Source organism: Rhinolophus hipposideros (genome assembly GCF_964194185.1).
Source record: "Rhinolophus hipposideros genome assembly, chromosome: 1".
NCBI lineage: Eukaryota > Metazoa > Chordata > Mammalia > Chiroptera > Rhinolophidae > Rhinolophus > Rhinolophus hipposideros.
Genome location: NC_138047.1, coordinates 16,095,228 through 16,107,318, shown reverse-complemented (window position 1 = coordinate 16,107,318; position 12,091 = coordinate 16,095,228).

Below are 12,091 nucleotides of genomic sequence, written 5' to 3'. Positions count from 1 at the left end.
TAAATTCATTTCTGGATGAAAAATAGCATAAATTTTAAACTGCCAAGACTGTGCTAAATATGACAAATGGCTATTACGAGCCTACACATCATACTAATATCAACGGACACTGTGGATGATTATCAGCATCTCTTTATTGAAGTCTCTGAGCACTGCATGGAAGAGGGCAGATAACAGAACTGGGGACACCCCAGGTGAGCCAGCCCCCCCTGTGATGTGCCTAAAAATATCTGTATCATCTGGAAATCGCCATGGACATTGACAGATTTCCTCCTTCAGATCAAAGACTGAATCTGGAATCTGTGCCTTTGAATGAAGCAGAAGCAGAATTTAAATGTTAGTTTCTACCCTTTTAAGTTAAAATACAGAATTCCAGCAGAAATACAGGTTCTCCTCTACCCTCCATTCATCTCCTCCATCCTATTTACAAGCTGGCATTTAAAAGACCCTGGTGTTTATCACAATGCTTGTGAGGAAGCAAAACATCATTAGGGATTTTCCCACAACTCTTAGGGTCCTGAGCCTAAATTAGGAAATAATTCACTGGTGAACTTACAATAATATATGTTGTGCCAAGCTGTATTAATGAGAAGAATTTTTTTCACCTTGAGTACGTAAGAATCATTAAGTCAGTATGCTTCTTCTCGTTAAAAGGATTGACCTCTACTCTCATCAGTGGAAATTCTATAACAGACATAAGCTCCCAGGAAAATTTTGCAACCTTGTTTAACGAAGATGTTTTATACAAAACTATGAAGGATGGTAGTCAAAAAAAAAAAAAAGTTATTTTGTGGAAGTCCAAATAAATTAATTAAACTGTTATAAATGGTAATAGAATTGAAGATTAGAAATGCTGCTATTTCTACAAATACAAAATGAAATGACTATTTAAAACATTTTCATGCCAAGATCTTGCCTCAATTTCCAGTTTATTCCAGAATACGAAAACTATCAGTTATTGAGCACCATGCCAAGTGTTTTACTTACATTATAAGAGCTAATAGTTAATTCTCATAATAATCCTGCAAGTATTCTTTTATTTCATTTTACAAATGTGGAAACTTAGATACAATGAAGTGAATAAAGCTGAAACCCTTTATTACTCTATTTCCTAGAGTAACAGAGGTACACAAAGGAGATGCTGGCATTTGAACCCAGGCCTTGTCTGCCTCTAAAATCAGCTCTTAAGTCCCGAAAGTCTGCTGAGAAAGGAACTTAGGAAATGGGTAGTGATGATGAAATTCACATAGGCAGAATCCAAGTTCAGGTCTACTTGTTACTATGGCCCATGTCTTTTCTGTCCTGATTCACATAATTATGTATGTTTCTCACTTCACTTTACAGTTAGATCTGGCCTAAGAGCAAGGATTAAGTAAGAGCTTAAATGTGATTGACAGCTCCTTCTCTAGTGTACAAACATTCCAAAAAGCAGGAAGCCAGCTGCCTCTCCCTTGGCACATTCCCACTAAATCCAAATAAATAATGCAGTGTTTCCTGTGTTTTAATTTTCTTTAGGATTACTGTTCATTATAGTTTAATTTCTGCCTGTTCTAATTATTGCCTATTCTGTCCTTTAAAACAACTTTGTAATCAACATTGTTCAATCAACATGAACATTCTCCCGGTTTATGAATAAGGTTAGGGAGACTCTTTTTCAGGGCCATGCGCATCAGATCATCTCAAATACTCTTTAAAAGAACAAAACCCTCAGGAAGAAGAAAACTAGACCTTTCAAAAAACATACCACTTTTTGCCTGTTATTAATCCCCATTTCAAAACACAACACTCGGGGATCCTCTGGAAGAACTACCATCACTCGGCTTTTGATGTGTGATCTGGAGGGATTTAAGAGAGCATCTGCCAAGTGCACAAAAGCCCAATGATGTACATCCAGCTCCCCCATCCTCTACATCAGGGCACATGCATTTTCCCGACTCTCCCCTGCCCGACTGCACTGCTTTCCTCGCGTTTCTCAATTACATTTTAATAAAATTGCACAAGGCCAAAAAGGAAAGCCAATCACCTCCTGTACGTAGCTCCACAGAGAGAGCTCAATTTCATACTTTTATTTAATGGAGCCTTTCTTCTGCATCACGCAAAGGGCTTTTCCATCATGCTTCCATTGATCCTCTCAACTTAAAATAAGCATCAGATATTTTCATTCCTATCTGAGATGTAGAGGAAAAGAAGCATAATGATTGCGACATAATGCTCTGCTGAAATAGGTCATTTTAAGAGTTGAAAGAGCCTTAAGACTTTATCGTATAATCCACATATGGTAGGAAGTTATTTCTTGTTTTTTACCCGCGTATCTTGCTACAATTCAAAACTAACTTCCTTTGCTTTTAACTAGGATCAAGTCCTCAAGTCCTCACACATACAAAACTAAGTCATTCAAAACTATCCGACTGCTAGGATTTTGTTCCTTTGCATTCTGACTTCAGAAGTCAAAGGTAAATAATCTCCAATAAGCATCCTCACAAGTTGCCCAAGACGGTTGTTTCCAGACAGTGATCTAAGGACCCTGGGTCCCCTTTTGGACCATCACTGATCACTATGTACTATGTAGGCAGGCATCTGTGCGGATCGACGGCCTGTTCAATGAGCAAGAGACAGTTAAGTTTTTAAGGCAAGGCGAACTGCATCCTGGTTTGGCATCTAGCTTTTGGAAACATTGTCGATAAGATCAACAAGGTTTAAGCTTAATCTTTATTATAACATAATAGTAAGTTTACCAGAACACCCTCTATTACAATTTAGTTATTTTAGGATTTTTCTCTCCATATTTGCATGGAACTAATGTAGGATTTGCACGCAATGCTGAAGGCATACATATTTATGCAGACTTACACTCTCAGATCTGCTAACCTGACATTGTGTCTGAGACTAGCCCTCCCAGGCTTATAACCCAGTTAGGGTGTGAACACACCACTGCCCTATTTACATACTGTATAGACACCTGTGCCCAATGTTGGTCATCCAATGCTAAACCCATGCATTAAAACTGCTTAAGTTCTTCTTTTTTAAAATTGACATAGCTTAAAAATAGATATTGTTTCCTTTTGTTCTCCAAAAGCAGACCCCTCCAAATACTAGTGATTTAATCACCCCAGGCCCAACAGCCAGAAACAAGGGGCCTCAAGAGCCCATGGCGACAATTATAGTGAAATCCAACCCATAGAAAGGCCAAGTTGACAATGGATGAGACAAATCACTCCCAACATTTAGACAAATAATGACCCTAAAATCTAGAGTCATTCTCTTACTAAAAAAGCTCTTTCAGTTACTCCCCAAAATCTTCAGGTTAAAATTAGTATTTGAAGTTCCTCAAGCACACCATACAATTTCATCCTTGACTCCTTATATATCTATTTCCCCCACGTGGGAAGTTTTTTGACATCCACCAGTCACCATCACCTCCTTATTCTTCACTTGCCTCGATCCTGATTAATTCTTAGAAGAAACTCATCTCATTCTTAGGAACGCATTCTTCTGTAAGGCCTCTGTGACCATCACCAAACCCCAGCTAGGGCGAGGCGCCTGTCTCTGCACTATCCAAAACCTCATCTCTCTCCTAACATTCTTACCAGGTTGGGTTGCGTGTTCTGGGCTGAGAATGCACAAATTTTGCATCCTCAGCTCCTAACACAGTGCCAAGCACAGAGCAGGCTCCTTCAGAGGAAGGTAGAACAAGAAAGATAAGTATAACCTGAAGGAGATTATGCATCAAACCTTAACATCAGGTATCACATGACTAAATCCCAGGCTCACACTCTCTGAGGCAATGCAAAGCCTTCCTTTATTCCAGCACATAAAGGAACATTTGAATGGGGCTCTCTGCTCCTGGCTGATGAAGCTCTGTTCCTGATGTTAAGAAATTTGAAACTTCTATTGTATAAATGTACCAGTTTCTTAATCCAGTCGTCTAAAGATGGGCATTTCGGTTGTTTCCATGTCGAACCTTCTAAATTTGGTCATAGTATCACTATGTGACCTCCAAAATGCCACTTAAGGATAAATTAACTTTGGCACCAACAAATAGCTCGTATCTGTAACATTTGCTCTACGGCACAAGGGCTCTAAAGAAATGAACCCAAAATTCTAGTGAAGAGGGAAAATCCAGCATTTTGAAGTCATAAAAAACAAAAAACAAAACAATCAAAACCTGGACTCAAATTCCATCTCTGTTCTTCACTGGCGTGAGCATTTAGGCAATGTCTTTATCCACTCTGAGCTTGTTTCATCTGTGACATGAGGCTAATGACAACTATTTCTAGGAACTGTTGAGAAAAACAAATGAATAGCAAATGTGCAAGACTGTGTCAGCCCTGAGTGAGCCCTCCACGAATGTTTGTCCCCAACCCCATCCTCTATTCAGAGGGCAGGTGTCACCTAAGTACAGACAGGGCTGCACAGGGCCAGTGATTGACATGCTAATGCTTGAGTCCTGACAGCAAAATGAGGATAAGCCCCACAGACTGTGTGTGCTTTAACAGTGCAAGAAGCCAGTGAAGTTTTCTCTCAAATCCATACACTGTTTCCATATATGACACTGGATTTTCATATTACCTTTTCATTTTACTGTGAAAATCTGTGTTTTCAAGATGCTATGGCCCTTTTGTTGCCAGTCGCTAGTCAGGGGGATGAACACAGGGGCCTACAAAGGTTTCCAAAATGTTCTATTTCTTAAGCGGGATGATGGTAGGTACCCAGGAGCACATCTTGTGACTCTTCTTTAAGCTGCACATAAGTTCCTATAGACTGTTTATATACGTGATATATTTCATAATTTACATAATTTAAAAGAGTATAGTCAATATTGGAAGACTGAAATTAGAGGTCCTAGGCAAGGAAATCTCGTGGCATTTACTAAGAATAACACATTAATATTTTGTCTACTTGAACTGATGCATGTTTTTTTGAGCCATTGATGATATTTTAGAGAACTTATAGGTTAATACTTAGGAGGTCTTTTTGGATGCATCTTGAAAGTCTGTTTCTGAATAATTGCAAATTTCAACAACGCCCACCAATATGACTCAAAGAGCCATATGTCCAAAAAGAAAGGCAAACCAGATTAGAGGACAAAAGACCTTAGTTCTAGCCCAATTCTTTTACGGAAAGCATGGCAGAGTTGCTAGCTAACTTCCACAGGATTCAGAAAATAGACTTAAGATTAGGTGGTACTTTGTCTAACACCCTCATGTAGGATGACTGCAAAATATTTTATGAAGACAGGCTAAAAGCTGCCAAACTGATACTGCTCCCCTCTTCTCAGGCCTTCTCTCAAGACATTTTTTGCTCCCACTTTTTGGTGCACTTATGGCAACAAGTTAAAAAAAATAACATTATTTATCTTTTAATGATATGATTGTAATAATCGCAGTAATAACTGAAGTAGTCATCTGCAAAAGGAAACGCACCACTGATCAGTTCAATAATGTTACAGTTGTGTTGTGCTTTGCGTTTACAAATCACAGTCACAGACATTTGTACTGAGAAATCACACACACACACACACACACACACACACACACACGGGTCAGGAGACAAATACTTACTAATGTAGGAAGCACTGGGGAGAACTATCTATTCAGTAGACTGAGCACGTGCTTTGGACATAAGCGAGGGAAGGGGCACCCAAGATAGAAAAGAGTCCAATAAACTAACACAGAGGACAGCAACCAGAAAAACCTAACAAACTACAAATTATCTTCAGGTTATTTGTGTGTTTTATGCTTTAGAATTTAGTATCATTTCATTTAAGGGGAAGACCATAATCTTTGTAGAATTTAGAAACTTCAAAGGTTATAATCTAACCCTAAAAGCAGAAATAGTAATAGAACAGAAGCTGGAAACAATATGAATAATTTTAGCCATTTGTTCTCCCTCTGCTACATATTTCACAATCTTTTTACCAATAATGTAAAGCCTGTGATCAGAATGCAATATGCTAACAAGTTGATGCTAAATAACCCAGTGGTGTGGTTTATTTCATTATATAAGAGACATTAAATAAATTTTATTAGTAGTACAAAAAATAGTTTTCCTCCTTCAGTAAATAAATAATGACTTAACCTTCACAGTATTTATGTCAAATGCCTTATCTGGCAAAACATAAATGTGAAATAAAGTTATGAAAATGTTTATAATAAATGCCCGGGGTGGACCAAAACAAGTTTTGGAGGAAATGAGGGAAATAAATGGTTAACTGCCAGCACACTCACTCATGCTGGAGGACACAAAAAGGTTCACAGCAGTTGTTAAATTCATTTAGAGAAACTCACTTTATTTTTCCAACAGAGCTCTCACCAGTTAATCTGTATTACAACCTGCAGGAGTCTTAATATTCTCAGCAGGATCAAGATTCAGGCCACACTGACTCAGCTATTTAATCTTGCAAGAGAACAATATTTGGCAGGAAAAGACCCCACAGCACGGAGGGGGCATCCCAGAGGTTCTCTGTCAGCACAGACTGCGCCAAGGACGCCCAAGGTAGAAACCAAACAGCACTAAACAATGTTTATCATTTCCTTTCAGTAGCTCTCCACTCAAACACATCTGTACACTCTCCGTGTTTATGCAAAATATACAGATCACATGTGCATATGTGGCTCTTGCAGATACATGTATGGTTTTAAAAAGCAAAACGTTCTTTCAGTATTTTGGACTGTGTTACAAAAACTTTTTAATTCAAAAGTATCACAACAGACGTTGGGGAAAGAGATGAAGAAAAATGGCCACAGTTTTATTTTCAAAACCTCTCAATTTCTTAAGCACTGAAAACCAAAATAGAGAGAACATATGTATGAATTATTAAATGTATGCAGATATTTATATTGATCTTTTTAACCATCCTAAAATTAATAAGTTCAATGATTGATACTCTTCTATAAATGAACAGTTTTTTACATTTTATATATAACACTGTGGTGAGATTAATTTGAATGATATATTCTGGAAACCCATACTGGCAGGCAGAGAATACATAAGGAGACAGGCAAACTTAAAAACAAAATTGACAGCACCAATTATACAAATGAACAGTATGAATCCCTACTCAAGAAGATGACTCAGCAAAATTCTTCAAAAACTATTTTAAAATAGGCAAGGGTTCGATTCCTTTCCCTCCCAAACCTGGTTATTTATCTCTCTGATATTAACACAGAGCTTCTCTCTATCAAGCATTTATCACTCTGTGCAGCAATGATCTGCTCTCCTGTTCGAAGGTGCAAACTACAAGCTCCGTGAGGTCAGAGGTCATATCTATTTTATTCCTCGTTATACCCACCCCACTTCCCAAGCAAATTGTCTGGCACATAATAAGTACTCAAAAATGTTTGTTAAGTTATTAGTTGTTTTCAAAAGTGGTTTCTTTTAAAGAATTTGGGGGGGGGTATGTATAGATACCAAAAGCAGGCACATTTGAAAATATGATACTACTCTTTCAACAATCTTGCCTCCATTTTTTCCATCTACATTGCAACAACATCTCTCTGCACTCTCCCAAGTAGCTGTTGAGTGTTGCAAACCTTATCATATTCCTTCCTCCCTTCCTTGGAGCCATCTTCTTCTGGAGGCATCTTCCAATGCCATCTTCTCCCCCACAGATGCCTCTACATTGCGCTGAGGCTCTCCTTCTCCATGAAAGCCTTTCCCAGCCACTTCATGGTCCTAGCATGAGTGTAAACACGTGCAGAACATGGTTCCTCATTTTTCCTGCCATTCACAGGGCCTGGTGCAGTGCGATGTCCGCTGCAAATGTTTAATGAACAAACACACATGCACATGTAAGGTAATCGTGTAGGCCACTTCTACTTCTATCTTACTGTTTATAATCAAAGCACCATGTTTTGGAGGATTCAAGCATGAACAAGAAATATCACTTGCCCTGAAAGTCCTCCTAATAATTACGCAACAAAAGTAAATATGTAAATCACTTTGCTCTGGGGGAATCAATTCTTACTATCAAAAGAAATAAATGTTAAGAAGAACAGCGTGACATTTTAAGCTTTTCTTTTATTCTGTTTTTGAATCTATACTCTTTTCCCTAGTTTGCTAAACACAGGCCAATTCTGACACTTGTGTAACTTTAAGAATGCAACGACACAAAAGCTTAAGTCAAACAAATTAAAGGCTGGCTTTGTTACAGTTAATAGCATAAGAGGAAAACTCAAGCAGAAACACGAGCAAACAAAAAAATAACAATAATCGTAACTTTTTGTTTTGTGTCCCTGGAACCAAGTCTGCAGGTACTTCACAAAAGCAATAGGTCCTTCCAACAGAAATTTAGAGATATGCTTTTACAAGCAGCATTGCATATAATTCTGTGCAGAGGAAGAAAAGATTACAAAGCAGCCCTGCCGACAATGAAAGAAAAGAAAGCTATAGTAGAAAGTAAAGCAAAAACTAAAGAAAAGTCATATTCATGACATTATTCTGATAGGAAAATGAAATACAAATTAGAGAACACATCTGCATATACTTTTAAATCAATTCTTGCTTCCAATTTTAAATCATGCAGGTTTCTTTAATTGTATAACCATGGCTTGGGTAACCAATGTGTCTTAATTAAAACTCTGTGTGTCTCCTGTGATTCATGACCTCCTAATAAGTTAAAATGACATTTGACTATTATTCTTACTAATTAAAAAAACAACAGGTTTTAAACCTACCTCCCAAAATCCACCGAAATTATAATGATGTGGCATAATTATTAAAGCTAGTCACATCTGGGGACTCCACAAATATATATGTAAGATTTCTGGTTTTTCTTTAATATTCAGTATGTGCTCACTGTAGGTATATCCCAAAAGGTATAATAAAATCTGGAAGAAAATTCAGATACTTTTTAAGTTTTAAATCTATGTAATGCACTGGAAATTGAGACATTTTTTAAAATGCCAGTCTTTATTAGACTTGCCCTATGGCATACTTCTTTTTTATTGTCACACCTCTTCCCTCCTTTTTCTTCACATCTGTCCAAACCAAACTGCTAGCACAAGATATATAAGCGATCTACATAACTCAACTGAGACCTGAAAAATTTAAAAACACAATTACTACTACTGTAAGTTATCTTTGTTTCTATAAATGACTATGGCTCAAAACCACAAATAAAACGAGGCTTGAAAGGGCCAATTTAGGATTGCCAATAGAACCAAGAAGGAATTGTTTTTTAGTTAAGATGGTTCAGTTTGAAAAAAGGAAAAAAATTAAAAAATGAATGTGTAAGTTTTCCTGAAATGGCACCAGATAGCGTAATCTACGTCTACTAGAGAAACTGGCTGGTAATAGTAGCTTACAGTTACAAAATGTATGTTACTTAATTTTATCTCCAAATTACCCTATGACATATGTAGATCATTTCTCATTTAGCCCTGTTATAGACTGAATTGTATCTTTCCAAAATTCATATTTTGAAGACCTAACCCCCATGTGACTGTATTTTGAGATGGAACCTTTAAGAAAGTAATTAAGGTTGGAGTTCTGGTCAAGATGGTGGATTAGGTAAACACTGTACTCGCCTCCTCCCATAAACACCTCAAAATTACAACTAAACTACAGAACAACCGTCACGGAGAATCATCTGAAGACTAGCTGAACAGAAGTCCTATATAACTAAGGACATACAGAAGAAGTCATGTTGAAACTGGTAGCAGGGACAAAGATGCAGAACGAGCAGGCCCCACATTACATGTGGTGATTAAAAATCAGGAGGTTGCAGACGTTCCCTCCTGAAGAGCAAGAGGTACCAGCCCCACATCAGGCTCCCCAGACCAGGGTTCCAGTGCTGGAAAGAGAAGTCCCCACAACTTCTGGCTGTGAGAAACAGCAGAGATTGTGGCTGAGTGCGATGAACAGCAACTGTGTCCCAGGCATTCCTCTTAAAGGGACCATGCACAGATTTACTGGCTGATGGGCTCACTTGCGCTGAGTTCCAGTGCTGGGGCAGCAGCTCAAAAGGGGCCAGGAATATATGAGGAGAAACTGAATTGTCTGGCTCCAGAGCAAGGGCTGGAGTAGCAGCTTTCTCCCAGACAGAAGTGCTGGCAGAAGCTACTGCTCCTTTGTTGAGCACACCCCCTCCCAGCGTACAGACTTAGGCAGGTGTCATATCTGAGTCTCCATCAACCGGGCTAACACTGTTCGTCCACCCCACCTTGGTGATTCCCTGAGATATTGCCCCACCCAACTTGTTGACCCACCCAAGTCACACCCAGTGGCTTTTCCACACAAATAGCCTGTCTTGGCTCACGCTGTGAATTTTCCTAAAATCTCTCAAAGGCTCACAAACTCCAAACAAGCAGCACCTGTTCTTGGTATGCCCCATACCCTTTGCTAAGCAGACTCAAGGCCAGCACTAGCAGCAGTCAGCCTCAGTTTGCAGCTTAGGCTATTCCAGGCACTGCCAAGCCTGGCACAAATGGCATCCATCTGCAGGTCACTTTGTAGCTCATACCAATTGGCCTCAAGCAAGGAACCAGCAGCAGTTGAGGATGGCCTGCACCAGAGTCCCTTCCAAGAGGCTCCAGAACCAACATACCCAGTGGCCATCTTCGGACCACAACAGAGCACCACCAAACCACCTCCATAAAGGACAGAATCGGCAGGCACCAAACCTGCCAAAGTGAATCCTGCTCCTAATATCAGCCCCCTGCACAATAGCTCCTCCACTGTAGTCACAGCCAGTCCTCACAACCAATCAGCCTATGGGTTAATCACTCTCACTGACATGGCAACAGCAACCAAGGTTCAACTACCACAGAAGGGCACACACAAAGCACACAAGGGACACACCTAGAGTACCCAGCTCAGGTGACCAGGGATACCACACCACTGGGCCCCACAGGACACCTACTACATAAGGCCACTCTACCAAGCCTAAGAGACATAGCAGCTCTACCTACACGTAGAAACAAACCCAAAGAGGCAGCCAAAATGAGGAAACAAAGTAACATGCCTCAAATGACAAAACACCAGAAAAAGAAGTAAACAAAAGAGACAAGCAATCTACCAGATGCAGAGTTCAAAACACTGGTTATAAGGATGCTCAGTGATCTCAAGGAGAACTTCAACTAAGACATAGGAAACATAAAACTAAAAATAGAAAACATAAACAAGAACCAGTCAGAAATAAAAAATGCATCAGACAGAATCAAAAGTAGATTAGATGAAACAAAGGGTCAAATCAGTGATTTAGAAAATAAGGTAGCAGAAAACACCCAAGCAGAACAGCAAAAAGGAAAAAGAATCCAAAAAAATGATGATAGAGGCCTCTGGGACATTATCAAGCGTGCCAACATCCGCATCATAGGAGTACCAGAAGGAATAGAAAGAGAACAAGGAATTGAAAACCTTTTTGGAGAAATAATGACAAAAAACTTCCCTAAGCTGGCAAAGGAAATAGGCATGCAAGCCCAGGGAGCACAGAGTCCAAACTAGATGAACCCAAACAGGCCCACACCAAGACACATCATAATTAAAATACCAAAGGTTAAAGACAGAGAGAGAATCTTAACAGCAGTAAGAGAAAAGCTGCTAGTTACCTACAAGGGAGACCCCATAAGACTGTCAGCTGATTTCTCAACAGAAACTTTGCAGGCCAGATGGAATTGGTGCAAAACAGTCAAAGTGATGAAAAGCACAGACCTACAACCAAAATTACTCTACTCACCAAAGCTATCATTGCGAATCAGAAATACTTTCCCAGCCATGACAAAGTGAAAGGAGTTGACCAACACCAAACGAGTATTATAAGAAATGTTAAAGAGACATTTTTAAGAAGAGGAAAAAAAAAACAACAACATAAATATGAATAGTAAAATGGCAATAAATACATATCTATCAACAATTACTTTCAATGTAAATGGATCAAATGCTCCAATCAAAAGACATAGGGTGGCTGAATGGATAAGATAACAAGACCCTTATGTACAAGTATGCTGCCTACAAGAGACTCACTTCAGGTAGAAAGACACACACAGACTGAAAGTAAAGGAATGAATAAAAATACTTCATGAAAATGGAAACAAACAAGCTGAGGTAGCAATACTTATGCCAGACAACATATGAGTAGACTTTAAAACAA